We start from the raw sequence: 13,671 nt of genomic DNA on the forward strand, positions 1-13,671 counted from the left end.
ACCTTGCTAGCATGTGAAATAAGTGCAATTGTGCGGTAGTTTGAGCATTCTTTGGCATTGCACTTCTTTGGGATTGAAATGTAAACTGACTTTTTCCAGTTCTGTGGCTGCTGCTGAGTATTCCGAGTGCAGAACTTTAACAGCATCATTCTTTTAGGATCTGAAATAGCTCAGCTGGAATTCTATCACCTCCACTAGCTTTGTTTGTAGCAATGCATCCTAAGGCCCACTTGACTTCACACTTCAGGATGTCTGGCTTTACATGAGTGAGCACACCATCATGGTTATCCAGGTCATTAAGACCTTTTTTGTGTGATTCTTCTGTGTATTCTTGTTGGTGTGTATCGCACCATGTTGACCATGGGGGCAGCTTCTTTTTGTGTTTGTGTATCTGACTTGCCATTTCCGCTTATTCAGATTTCGGTGTGAGGGTATTCAGCAAATGTGAAGAGGTGGGGAGGGTCCACTCTCAGCATGCTGTGCCCCCGGGCCCTGGCTGGCCACAAGCCCAGGTTTGTTCTGACACTGGCTCTGAGCGAGCCTCTTTTTCCCAACTCCTGCCCCTTCCTTCCATATGAACTGGATGCTCTTTTCACAGGTTCTATAAACATAGCAGAGTTTAGAGTGTGTGAAAGTTTCTGGTAGCACCTCAGAACCGAGTTTATTTTCCCCCAGAAATAGTAGGCATTACTGCCAGAAGAGGGAGGCCAGCCCCTCCTTAGAAACATCAGGTGATGATGCTCCAGTAGTGACGCACGACTGCCAGGACCATCGGGCACTGAGGGGTTAATGCAGCTGGGTCAGACACCCTGGGAGTTGGTTACATCTCCTGTTACAAGTTACATTATTGACTTGGCCACCTAACACCACTGGAAGCAATCCACCAGGCACACACTGGGATCAGGAGTTAGCCTCAGCTCACAAGTGGATGCTCAAGAGCTGACCCTGCTACCCAGAGAGTACCCATAAAGATGGAGAATTTCTGGATGTACCAATTTGAGTGTCATGAAGATGAGGTAGGTGGATCCTCGGCTTCACAGCTATGTTTGCTGCTTTGCTCTTGGTTTTCTTCTAGTCCTGTCAGATTGTGCATTTTCTGCATTTCCCTTGACAGTAGGAGTAAGTGAACAGAGCTGGAATAGGATGGGAAGAGATGTAATCAGGTTTGCCTGTTGTTGGTAAGTCCAAGATGACCTGAAAAAAGAAAAGGCTGACCACTTAGAAAGATTGCACTTTGCTTCCTCTCCATCAGCGTCACGTTGTTATTTGCTGTGTTCTGATAAATGAGTTCATTTAGGCACTGTAGCCTCTAATTCCAGGCTCTTTGTTTGTCTTTTGCTTCCATAATGCTAATGAAAATGAATGGAAATTAGTGCCTTGCATGTTAGGAACTGATTTGCTAATAAATGAGCTGATGGGCAAAGTGAACCCTGTATAGTACCTGGCACATGGTAAGCTGTCAACAAACAGTAGCTATTATTGTTTTTAGTAGATAACGTGTTATTACAGCAAATGGTTTGCTCTTAGCTGCATCTCTTAATACAAACTAAAAGCCACTTTGGTTTTCCTTTCACCGAGCTCACGTTCCGTATGGCCTGAGGATGCTCGTGCAGGAGGACCATCAGGGATATGGACCTAGATGGAAAATGAACATGATGGAGGCCTCCTCATAAATGAGTCCATCACAAGTTGTAATGCATTTCAAATAAATACAGTGAGGCTATTTCAAAGGGGGAAAGATAACATTGGTTTATAGATCAGTTTTAACAGATGATAAGTTATCAAATGTTTCAGGAATGATCTTAGTTAATCATTAATTGATCAATTTTTTTTCCTTTGAGTCAAATTAGTCAATTTTTTTTCCCATGTTCTGAAACTTGGTTTCAGAAGCATAGAGCCCTTCAGGTAGTGATAAAATGAGTGATCTGTGTGGTCCCCTGAAGAGGAAAGCAGCCTGTACCTAGGAGATCGCTGCAGTGCAAGGCTTTCTCCGAGCTGCTAGATGGACTGGATCCTCACACTAGCAGTCTTGCCGAGGGTTTAGCAGACTTGGGACTGGGAATGTGAGCATTTTCCCTGTGGGAAAAGAAAATGGAAATGCTTAGAATATTCTGACAGTTATCTCAAAATGTTCCATTGGTATTAATTGAATCCATTATAAATGTGTATATAAAACACTTCATTAGGCCCAGGCTATTATCATTTTAATGACATAATTATGCCCCTACTATGCCTATGCTAACTTTCCTGCTTCACCACATTAAGGAAATACAAATGTTCATTGATAATACAGTTTGAATTGAAAGTGAATAATTACGGGTTTCTTCAGCAGTTTTGATTTTCAGAAGCACAGACATATCTTGGAGCAAGAAAAAACTAATCATATATTTGGTATGTTTTTAATAATCGTAACATAGAATAGGTTAATTTAAAACACTTTGTATCAGTGAGGAAAACAGTGTGCATTTACTTGAGGAAAAGGATAACACTGGTTAAACTGATACACATACTGAAAAAGCTATCTGAGAACACCAGAGACACAGAAGTCACCCCCTACACCCCACCCCACCCCAAAAGTGGAAGTTTCTCAGAAAGACTAGAGCCTATACTGTGACCTGCCCTCGGAAACCCCCTGACTTTGAAAGTCCATATGCATTCTTTGGCACTCAGCCTCCTTTATGGTCCAACTCTCACATCCATACGTGACTACTGAAAAAATCATTGTGGCTCTAGTGGTGAAGAACCCACCCGCCAAGGCAGGAGACATAAGAGACGCAGGTTCAGTCTCTGGGTCAGAAGACCCCTGGGAGGGGAAATGGCAACCCACTCGAGTATTCTTACCTGGAAAATTACATGGACAGAGGAGCCTGGCAGACTACAGTCCATGGGGTCACAAAGAGTTGGACATGACTGAGCAACTAACACTTCACTTCTCCACATGTGACTGGAAAAACCATAGCTTTGACTATATGGAACTTCTTCAGCAAAGTGGTGTTTCTTCTTTTTAATATGCTAAGTTTGTCGTAGCTTTCCTTCCAAGGAGCAAGTGTCTTTTAACTTCATGGCTGCAGTGACCATCCATAGTCATTTTAGAGACCAAGAAAATTAAAATAGAGTTGGACCATAAAGAAGACTGAGTGCCGAAGAATCAATGCTTTCGAACTGTGGTGCTGAAAGAGAAGACTTCAGAGTCCCTTGGGCAGCAAGGAGATCAAATCAGTCAATCCTACAGGAAATCTGCCCTGAATATTCATTGGAAGGACTGATGCTGAAGCTCCAATACTTTGGCCACCTGATGCGAAGAGCCTACTCATTGGAAAAGACCCTGGTGCTGGGGGAAAGATTGAGGGCAGGAGGAGAAAGGGGTTACAAAGAATAAGATGGTTGGATGAAATCATTGACTCAATGGACATAAATTTTAGCAAACTCTGGGAGATGGTGAAGGACAAGGAAGCCTGGCATGCTGCAGTTCATGGGGTCACAAAAAGTTGGATGCAACCAAGTGATGGGACCAGGTGCCATGATCTTAGTTTTCTGAATATTGAGTTTTAAGCCATGTTTTTACTCTCCTCTTTCACCCTCTTCGGGAGGCTCATTAGTTCCCCGTCACTTTCTGTCATTGGAGTGGTATCATCTGCATATCTGAGGTTGTTGACATTTTTCCCAGCAATCATGATTCCAGCTTAGAGTCATCCAGCCTGGCATTTCCCATGATGTACTCTGCATATATGTTAAATAAGCAGGGTGACAGTATACAGCCTTGGCATACTCCTTTCCTGGTTTTGGACTAGTCCGTTGTTCCATATCCAGTTCTAACTGTTGCTTCTTGACCTGCATATAGGTTTCTCAGGAGGTAGATAAGGTGTTCTGGTACTCCCATCTCATTAAGAGTTTTCCACAGTTTGTTGTGATCCACACAGTCAAAGGCTGTAGCGTAATCAATGAAGCAGATGTTTTTCTGGTATTCCCTTGCTTTATCTATGACCCAACAGATGTTGGCAATTTGATCTCTGGTTCCTTTGCCTTTTCTAAATCAAGCTAGTACACCTGGAATTTCTTGGTTCACATACTGCTGGAGCCTAGCTTGATGGATTTTGACCACTAATTAACCTTGCTGGCATGTGAAATGAGCACAACTATGCAGTAGTTTGAGCATTCTTGGGCATTGCACTTCTTTGGGATTGGAATGAAAACTGACCTTTTCCAGATCTCCTGTATTGCAGGCATATTCTTTACCATCTAAGCCACCAGGGAAGCCCTGTATATTCAATATTCTGTGATAAACTGTAATGAAAAAGAACATGAAAAAGAATATATATATATATGTATAACTAAATCACTGCTGTACAGCAGAAATTGGCACAACACTATAAATCAATAAAATAAATTAAAAATAGTGACAAGAACCCTGAGCTACATGTACCCACAGACTTCCATATGAGCACATGAGTGCAATGCTACATGTGTCTAGAACATGCTTTGTATGTAAACCTTTTTCTTTTTTGTGTTTCCTTTTTTCCTCTGATATTAAAGAATTGATGCCCATGCATCCTTCCATATATTTAAGACTTTTCTGGAACACCTTTTATATTTTTTATGGGGAATCCTGATTAAGCACTTGAAAAAGAAAATGTAAGTTAATCATAAATTCTGCCTTCAAAGTGATTATTAAATACTGTAACTAAAATATTATCTAATAGTATTATAATTTTATGAAATATAATGGAGAAAGTGATGCACCATAAGAATGACACAGATAAAATACAAGCAATTCTCATAGGAGAGGGATTCATTTTGCCTAAGAGAACTGGAAAGACTTCATTAAAGAACTAGTATTTGAAGTGGGCCTTTGGAGGGTTCTGAACATGTGCAGTTCAGACAAGAGCATAAACAAAGGTTCACACCAGAAACTCACAGGGAACAGAAAGGAGTTCAGTGGCTTGATCGCAGACAATAAGAACTTGGAAGGGTGGAAAATGGTAAAGAAATTAAGGCCAAACCTTGGATGCCTTAAGTGCCAAGGTAAAAGAGTCTAGGATTTATTCTTTAAGCAGAAAGGAACCACTAAAGTTTTTCCAATTGAGGAATGAATTCCTCAGAGCTTGTTAAAATTGTATTTAAAATAATGAGAGTAAATAGGTGCTTCATGAGAGGTCTCAATGTCTTACTCAGTTTGGCCTGATGTAACAAGATAGCATAGACCTGGTGGCTTAAGCAACAGAAATTCATTTCTCACAATTTTGGAGCCTAGGAGTCTGAGATGAGGGTACAAGGATGGTCAGCTTCTGATGGTCAGCTTCTCTTCCTGGTTTGTAGATGGCCATCTTCTTGCTGTGTTGGGGTGGAAGGCAGTGAAAGAGGAACCAAGTTCTCTTGTGCCTCTTATAAGGGCACTAATCCTGTTCACAGGGGCTCCATCCTCATGACTAATCACCTCCCAGAGGCCCCACCTTCCCATTTCATCCCACTGTGGGGAGGGGGACAGGTTGAGGTTTTAATATATATGTTTGAGAGGGACATTATCCATAACACTGGTGAAGAATGTTCATGAGTTCTTAGTGTTTGGGTTACATGTTATATGTCAGCTGTTTGGTGACTTTAAAAAAAAAACAAAACACCTTATTTTCAGGCTGTGTGAGTTTCTCCATATAATTGAAGTTGCTAAATAATTCATAGGCTTGGTAAAACTATGATTTTAAAGGATTATTTCTCCTACCCTTAGTTGCAGTGAGGTTTTTGTCCCTGAGTTCCCTTTGAAGAAATGGGCCTTTGTGTGCTGGGATTCATCAGACTTGGCTGGAGGCAGCTGGGATCTTCTAGCAGGCGTCCTAAACAGTGCAGTGTATCAGTGTGTCACGGTCTGTGTGAGCTGTTGTCATTTAACCCTAGAGCAGTGAATACGAACATGGCTCCCTTTTGTAAATCAATCACCATAATAGCATCATACTCAGTCTTCATGCTCCAACATGCTGTCTTGAATTGAACATGCCAGAAACTTCATGCAGTCATTGTGTGTACCCCCTAGCCATAGCCAGTAATGAGCTATTCTTGCCATTATACCAGTAAGAGTCTTGGGGCTTATAAAGTAATTTAAAATCTTTGTGGCATGATTTTTATAGAGCCTTCTGTGTGCTTTTTAATTTTATTCATGAATAAAATGTTAATAAGGAAGGAAGCAAGATGAGATGAAGAAAATATCCCCATGGGTATGCATTGTCCTTGTGAACACTCTCCCATAAGGGCAAAGTAATTTTTGTTATTATTGTAATCTTAAAAGATTCTCAAATATTGGTTAAGTGCTTTGTGCATGCCCAGGCACTGAGCTGATTCTCTGTGCATTGTTACCAATTAATCCTCATGTCATTCCCAATCCTCATGTCATTCTCGAAAGAGTCAGAGGCTGGGAACCTGGCGGTGAGTGGTGAAGCCAGGATTCACACGCAGTGCAGGTCTGCCAGATGCTGGTGTTTGAGCTCTTAGCCCTTTCAGTATCCTGAAACCTGAGTTGCAATCTTACTTGTTCTGCCACAATAGAACATTAAAACGTCAGTATTTTTCAAAGGAGATATGTAACTTGTGTTCCCTGTAATCACCTATGCTTTTGAAAATGGACTTTAATATTGGAAAGCCAGAACATGGTAGCTTTGAAAACTTGGCCAGTGTCGTAGGAATTCATTGATTTTTTTTATTTTTTTTAACTTCCCAACAACCCAGGAGCCTTTCTCAGGGCCTTCCAAGTCCTGGGCACTGTGGCACAGAAGACTTGTGTCTTCTCCACTGGAAGCTTTCTCTGGTCCAGATGGTCTTTGCTCCCACCTGCTCATATCTGTTATGGCTGCTGTCATGTCATATTTTAACCAACCAGGGGAGACAGAGGGACTGTCCCAAAGGATCCTCATGTCAGTGTACCTTCAAAGGTCTACTTAAAATTAATTCTCTTACAGCAAATGCCAAGGTTTCAAAGTAAGTATGGGGAGAAAGGGATTTGATTAGAACTTTACCTTGAAAAACCATACTAAAAATTACAAACATAAGCTTAGTTTATTTTTTGATTAACAACATGTCAGTTATAGTTTCATCTGTATATGAATTCTTAGAGAAGTATTTTTTCAGTTTATCTCACTGAAGTATAGTTGATTTACAATGTTGTGTTAATTTCTGCTGTGCTGAAAAGTGATTGTTATATATGTTATTTTTCACGTTGTTCTCCATTATGGCTTATTACAGGGTATTGAATGTAGTTCCCTGTCCCCAGTAGGACCTTGTTGTTTAGCTACCCTATATATAAGATGTAATAGTTGGCGTCTGCTAACCCCAAACTCCCAATCTGTCCCTTCTTCCTCCCTCCCTCCCTCGTGGCAACCACAAGTCTGTTCTCTCTGTGAGTCTGTCTCTGTTTCACAGATAAGTTCATTTATGTCATATTTTAGACTCCATATCGTATTTGTCTTTCTCTTTCTGACTTCTCTCAGTATGATCTCAGTCCATCCAGGTTACGGCAGATGGCATTATTTCATTCTTATTTGTGGCAGAGTAGTAGTCCGTTGGATATGTGTACTACATCTTCCTTATCCATCCTTTTGCTGACGAACATTTAGGTTGTTTCCATGGCTACTGTGAATAGTGCTGCTCTGAACATAGGGGTCAGTTCAGTCACTCAGTCATGTCCAACTCTTTGCAACCCCATGGACTGCAGCATGCCAGGCTTCCCTGTCCAACACCAGCTCCTGGAGTTGACTCAAACTCATGTCCATCAAGTCAGTGATGCCATCCAACCATCTCATCCTCTCTGAACATAGGGGTACACTTATCTCTTTTAATATAGTTTTGTTTGGATGTATGCCCAGAGTGGGATTGCTGGCTCATACTCTATTTTTAGTTTTTACGGAACCTCCATACTGTTTTCCATGGTGACTGCACCGATTTACATTTCCATCAACAGTATAGGAGGGTTTCCTTTTCTCCACACCCTCTCCAGCATTGTTCTTAGTGTGAGGTGATACCTCACTGTAGTTGTATTTTCATTTCTCTGATAATTCGTGGTAATGAGCATCTTTTCACTATTGGCCATTTGTATGAATTTTTTTGAGAAATGTCTGCTTAGTTCTGCCCACATTTTTTTACTGGGTTGTTTGTTTTTTGTTATTGAGTTGTATGAGCTTAGAGAAGAGGTATTGACTTAAAGAGTCATAATTTTTCTCAGAAAAGTCATTGAATCATGCACTAGAAACAACTGCCTTCAATCCACACATGACTCCTGCAGCATGATCAGAAACAGTCCTTTCAATCACAGAAAGGACCATTTCAGCAAAAATATTTAAAGACTGTTTTCCCAAGGGCCTCTACTATCAGATGTTCCAGTCATGCTTGTTTTGAAGCACCTCTAACATCATTATTGGTGATGGACAGGGAGGCCTTTCACGCTGCAGCCCTTGGGGTCACAAAGAGTCGGACACAACTGAGCGACTGAACTGAACATCATTATCCTTCCATTTTTCTCTTTTTAATTGTTAACTGGTGTAGCTCCACCAGCTTTTCGATGGCTCATAGTGGGTTTGAGCAGTTCTCCGGTTTTACCACCTTCAGTTTTGAAATTCTGCTTTTTCTTTATTTTTGCAGTGTTTGCACTTCTGCCCTGCAATGCAGTTGCTATTTAGTTCTGGTTTGGTTTTGTCTGGAAACACCAGATGGTCCCAGCAGTCAACAGAGATCAGCTGACAAAGATGTGGACCAGATAGACGCTAGTGTTTGAGAGGGAAGACTGTGAAGACAGACACTAACCCTGCAAGTAGTTAGCTCCTTAGTGGCTTTTATGTTAAGGTAACTTGTTTTCTCAGGGACTCGGTGACATTCCTTACAGAGGACATCTCGCATGTGTTCACGGGTCTGTCTGCCCTGCCAGACCAGGAGCTCCTTGGGCACAGGCGGGGACCTGGGCTTCTCCAGACACTGCCAGCACTTCCGTGTTAGATAAGCGAGTGAGTGACCCAGGTCAAGCTCAATTTTTGTGCCTTTTGACTAGATTTCCTCCAGAAGTCTCTCGCCATCCCTGTGCACCTCTCCACATCACAGCCTTGCTCTCGGTGCTGCCTCAGTCTTTAGGCTTTTCTGAAAACAGCACTGTCCATTTGGAGAGAGCCAGCGGTTCTTTACCCGTGGCCTTGGGTTGTTCTCAGGGTCATTCCGTCAGCTTTTCTGGGTGATAACCTGTTCTTTTTGCAGATATGCAAGGATGAAAGAGGATTAGGGGGAAAGGAAGACCAAAATGGTAACTCAACCCCTCAGTCCTTTAGATTTTCCAGTTCAATTCAGGAAATAGTTATTAAAGTGCCTAGGCTGTGCTTCTCCAATGAGGACAACAGGCCAGTGACTTATAAAGAAAATTGCCTCTAGGCAGAGAGTAGGCACAGTCTGTCCCCACCTGGGGCTCCAGTTCAGCCCATTTCTCACCTCCCTGCAGAGCTGTGCCTCCCTCCCTGCCTCTGTCTCTAGTACCCATCTAGTAACCTCTTCCCAGTCCCATCCTGCTGCACGAAGACCGTCCAGGTTTCAGGGCTCAGCTGAAGCAGTGCCTTCCCAGTGCAGTAGCACTGCCGGTACATACTCCTTCCCTCCTGCAGAAGTGGGCCCTCCCAACTCTGTGTTTCCGTGTATGAATGCATGTCTGTGCCACCTGCCGTGGCGCAGACTTCATACGTTTCCTCCTCCTCCTTGGAAAGGGGTGGATGGAACAACCATAACATCTCTTGCCTCTTTGTTTCTGGGTCCAGTGCTAGGAACACAAGGAGGTGCTGAAATATCTACTGGAGGAATAAATAAGTAACAATTAATCGTGCACTGCTTTTCACCCCTACAAGCATAGCCTGAAAGTGCCATGAACTGTTTGTCTATCTCTCCCCCAACCATCAACAGTTTATGTGCCCCTAAGAGATGTCCAGTGAATGAAAATGACTGGTTGGCTCTCCCTCCAGATGCTCTTGCATCCTTGGACCTAAGGACAGGATTATCCATCTCTTGTCCTGGCATTGAAGAGCCTAAGTCTGAAGACTGGGAGCTCTGCTTTTACCACCCCAGAGCTGCGGTGAATCAGCTAGAACATAATCTATAGAAAACAAATTGTTGAGCTTAAGGAGACCTCCTGTAATTCCAGAGCAGGGAGTTGTCGAGTCATCTTTGAACAGTGCCTTCCTAGAGACCCGATATGGCACTTACCTTTGTGAATCTCCAAGCCCACCTTTGCTTCCCACCCTTGGTCTCATTTGCCTGAAATTGAATATCCATCCAGTAACCCAGAAAGCATGAAACTACAGACAAAAATATGTAATGATAGTTTTTACTTTTTGCCTCATATCATTGGTTGAATTTTGCCTCCAATACATTCTTTGAAAGTAAAAACTATTTTCCAATTTCTGGTTTTCTCTCCACTCTTCAGCATATGAAGAGACAGAAGTTGGGGTGAGGGGCAGAGGACTTTTAAAGCAGACATTTGAGATGAATTGACATTAACCCCTTGGCTTGGGCTCCATGGAGTCCGTGTCTGCTCTGAAGGTGTTTGTCCATCTTAGACTTTGTCAGCAGTGGTGTAGGTGGGTAGTAGGCTTCCAGGTAGGGTAATCTCTTGGGGACAGTTTTGTGCTTTAAAGGAACTTTGCTGGAGCTAAGGTCGGAGTCTTCACTGGCAAAGGCCATTTCTCTACTTTTCTACTTCAAAATGCAGATGTAGCACTGTAGGGGTCCCATAACAGAAAGAGGCTTATGACTGACCTCCAAAAATAATACAAGAGAGTAGTTGTTGACTGCTTTTGGCACAAGTTGGAAAACATGGTAAGGCTGAAAACCACATTGACATCATTTAGTCAGTGAACATTTACTGAGTGAGTCCCTGATGTTCACAAGTGCCAGGGCGAGGCACTTGGATCACCAAGATGAACACAAGAGCTTTGCTAAAGAGTTCTTGGGAAAGGGGAGGCACACACAGAAACAGATAATTACAAAACCTGGGACGTGCCATCAGGGGAGAATAGTAGCTTGAACAGAGTCTGAGAAGGCTTCAACAAGATGAGCAGTTTCGAAGGAGAGAACGAGGGAGAACGCTCTAGATGGAGGTCAGTAATTGCATGTGCAAACGGAAGCTCAAGGGACCTCATTTGCATGTGGAAGGCTAGGGAAGAGAAGTGGCTCCTAATCAGGCCTGGTGTGGGTCCCGTGAGAGCCTCGGCGAGACAGTGCCCACCAGAGTCACGTGTGCCCTCTTCTCTGGGGTTCCGTGGTGGGTGACTGGCGCTGGTCACCAAGCGTTATTGTGGGGTCTGACCTGCCTCTTCTGTACCCCAGCCTGCTCTGCAGATAACCTGTCTTCTCACATCATCCAGAGATGACCTGGTGCTCACAGCACTGTAAAGCCTCCATTTTTAGAAGCTTTGCAACAGAAACTAATTAGAGAAATAGGCACTATGGAATACTTTGGGAGTTTTTTTTTTTTTTTTTTTTTAATGAAAGTGATACTTTGGCCCTCAAACCAAGCAATTAAAGAAAAAGCAGCTGTGCTAGCTTCCCCAGGGACTAGACCTTTAAAATCTTTGTGACAGAGAAAATTACTTGGGGAAAAATAGACATAAATATCTAAGAAGTGCTTCATATTTGAAAAACTAGGAAAATTTAAAGGCATTAAATTCTCATGAAAACTACTCCATTAATTTTGAGTAGGCCAGACATAGAGCTAACTCAGCAAGTCCCCACCACCTCTCTGGGGGTGCCAAATGAAAAGTTCTGTGTGTTCTTTTCAGAGGCACACGGGGCACCTTTCTTGCATCCAGAGACCAAGGGGCTCAGGTACTTTGTACCTCATGTCACCCTGATGTGTGTCCTCTTGGCTTAACTATGGAGCAGCTGATTTCTGCACGTGTGTGATGAAGAGGCTCGCTAGTCCTCACCTCTCTGCTCAGAATCAGGTACATCAGCTCATGGGAAACACATCCAGGCCTCGCAGCAACATGAGACAGCACCATATCTGTGCATGTAACTCTGTCTCACCACATCATCCTTTAGTTCATTGGGTATTTCCTGTAACTGAGACTTTTTGGAAAGAATTTATTGTTTTTGTGATTTCACCCAGTGCTTGGTGACCACCCCCGCCATGTATGAACATGCTCCCTCCCCTCCTCTGCACCATGCTCCATGGAACGTTCACCTTCCCCAAGCAGAGATACATTCCTGATGTCTCTGTACCCCCACTTTCCCTGGGGCTCAGTCTCCAGAGATCAGGAGCAGGCTCAAGCTACTGCTCTTGTGATTTTGCTTTCTTTGCCCAGCATGTACCTCTCCTCACTCATATCCCTACACTTCCTCAGAGAATAGGTCTTTACCTGGACTAGGTTTTATGCCTTCCATCAAACAAGCTGTGAAGCGGTGTGTTCTTGCTCTCAGAGGACCATGGCTACAGAATTCTTAAGCATCCCTGTGGCTTACCTGAAGATTTTCTTCATCCCCCAGATTTTGGGAGCATGCAGAAATCTTTCGGGATCAGCTGGGGAGAGTTTTAAACACCTTCCCTGGCCTGGAGCTTCAGATCCATTCAAGCAGGGGCCCGCACAGGGAGCCTGAGCCCATCACCTGGGGACCTGGGGGTAGTAACATGCCTGATGGAACCCCTGCTTTCCAAACCTTTTCTAAGTCTTTTTTTTTTCTTTTTCTTTTATTATTAAGTAGATCAATGAGTATTTAAAAGTGTTTTTTTAAGTGGAGAAAGGAGAGGATGGGACAAATTGAGAAAGTAGCATTGAAGCATATCCATTACCATAGGTAAAAGATAGCTCCTGGGAAGTTGCTGTGTAACACAGGAAGCTCAACTCTGTGACGACCTAGAGGGGTGGGATAGGGTGGGGGGTAGGTTCAAGAGGGAGGGGAGCATATGTATACTTAGGGCTGATTCGTGTTGTGGTATGGAAGAAATGAACACAATGCTCTAAAGCAATTATCCTCCAATTAAAAATAGATTTTAGAAAAGATGTGTTTATTATAAAAAATAAAAGTGTTCTCATCACCTAATTTGACAAATGGAAAATTATCAGTAATTTTGAAGGCTCCTTCTCTTCCTCAAGTCTATATCCTTCTCTTCCTTCTCCTTATATAACAAATTATTTCATTTTCCTTGTTTTTGAAGAAATCAAACTGCTTTTGCTTCTCTGTGCCTTTAACTTTTTCTTAATATTCTTGAGATTTAGCCATGTTGTATCTTTTATTGTAGTTTGTTCATTTTAAGTGATAAGCCTTATTTTTAAACATATTGCTTAACAAAGAGTTTAACTCTTCTAAGAGTCACCAAGGTAATGTTGTTTGGATGCTGAAATATCTGTTTTCCGTGGCTGCTGGGTTAAATCAGACAAAATATTTTACAACTGGTTCAGTTTCCATTCATCAAAACCAGTCCCAGCTGCCTCTTTAAAAATTTTATGCTTTAATTTTTACTTTTGCATTTAGGTCATCTTGGACAGGTGATTTTTTAAGACATGTAGCATCCAAAGTCTTTGTATCCTTCAATAAGAAAAATGTTTTAAAAACAGAAACCAACCACTTGAGTATCACTATTAGCTTTATTCATCTGTGCTTGAAGTGCGGTCATCAGCTTTTGCTGTGTTTCAACACTTGGCCTGAGGTGGTGGATGGAGGGAG

At 42.5% G+C, this 13,671-nt stretch overlaps 1 protein-coding gene across 3 annotated transcripts in view; it reads left to right on the forward strand.

The window, feature by feature from the left end:
* Positions 1-13,671, forward strand: part of APBA1 (amyloid beta precursor protein binding family A member 1) — a 233,941-nt gene that overhangs the window by 174,450 nt on the left and 45,820 nt on the right. The window lies entirely within an intron of this gene.

The sequence above is a fragment of the Ovis aries genome, chromosome 2 (assembly GCF_016772045.2).
Source record: "Ovis aries strain OAR_USU_Benz2616 breed Rambouillet chromosome 2, ARS-UI_Ramb_v3.0, whole genome shotgun sequence".
NCBI classification, from domain to species: Eukaryota; Metazoa; Chordata; class Mammalia; order Artiodactyla; family Bovidae; genus Ovis; species Ovis aries.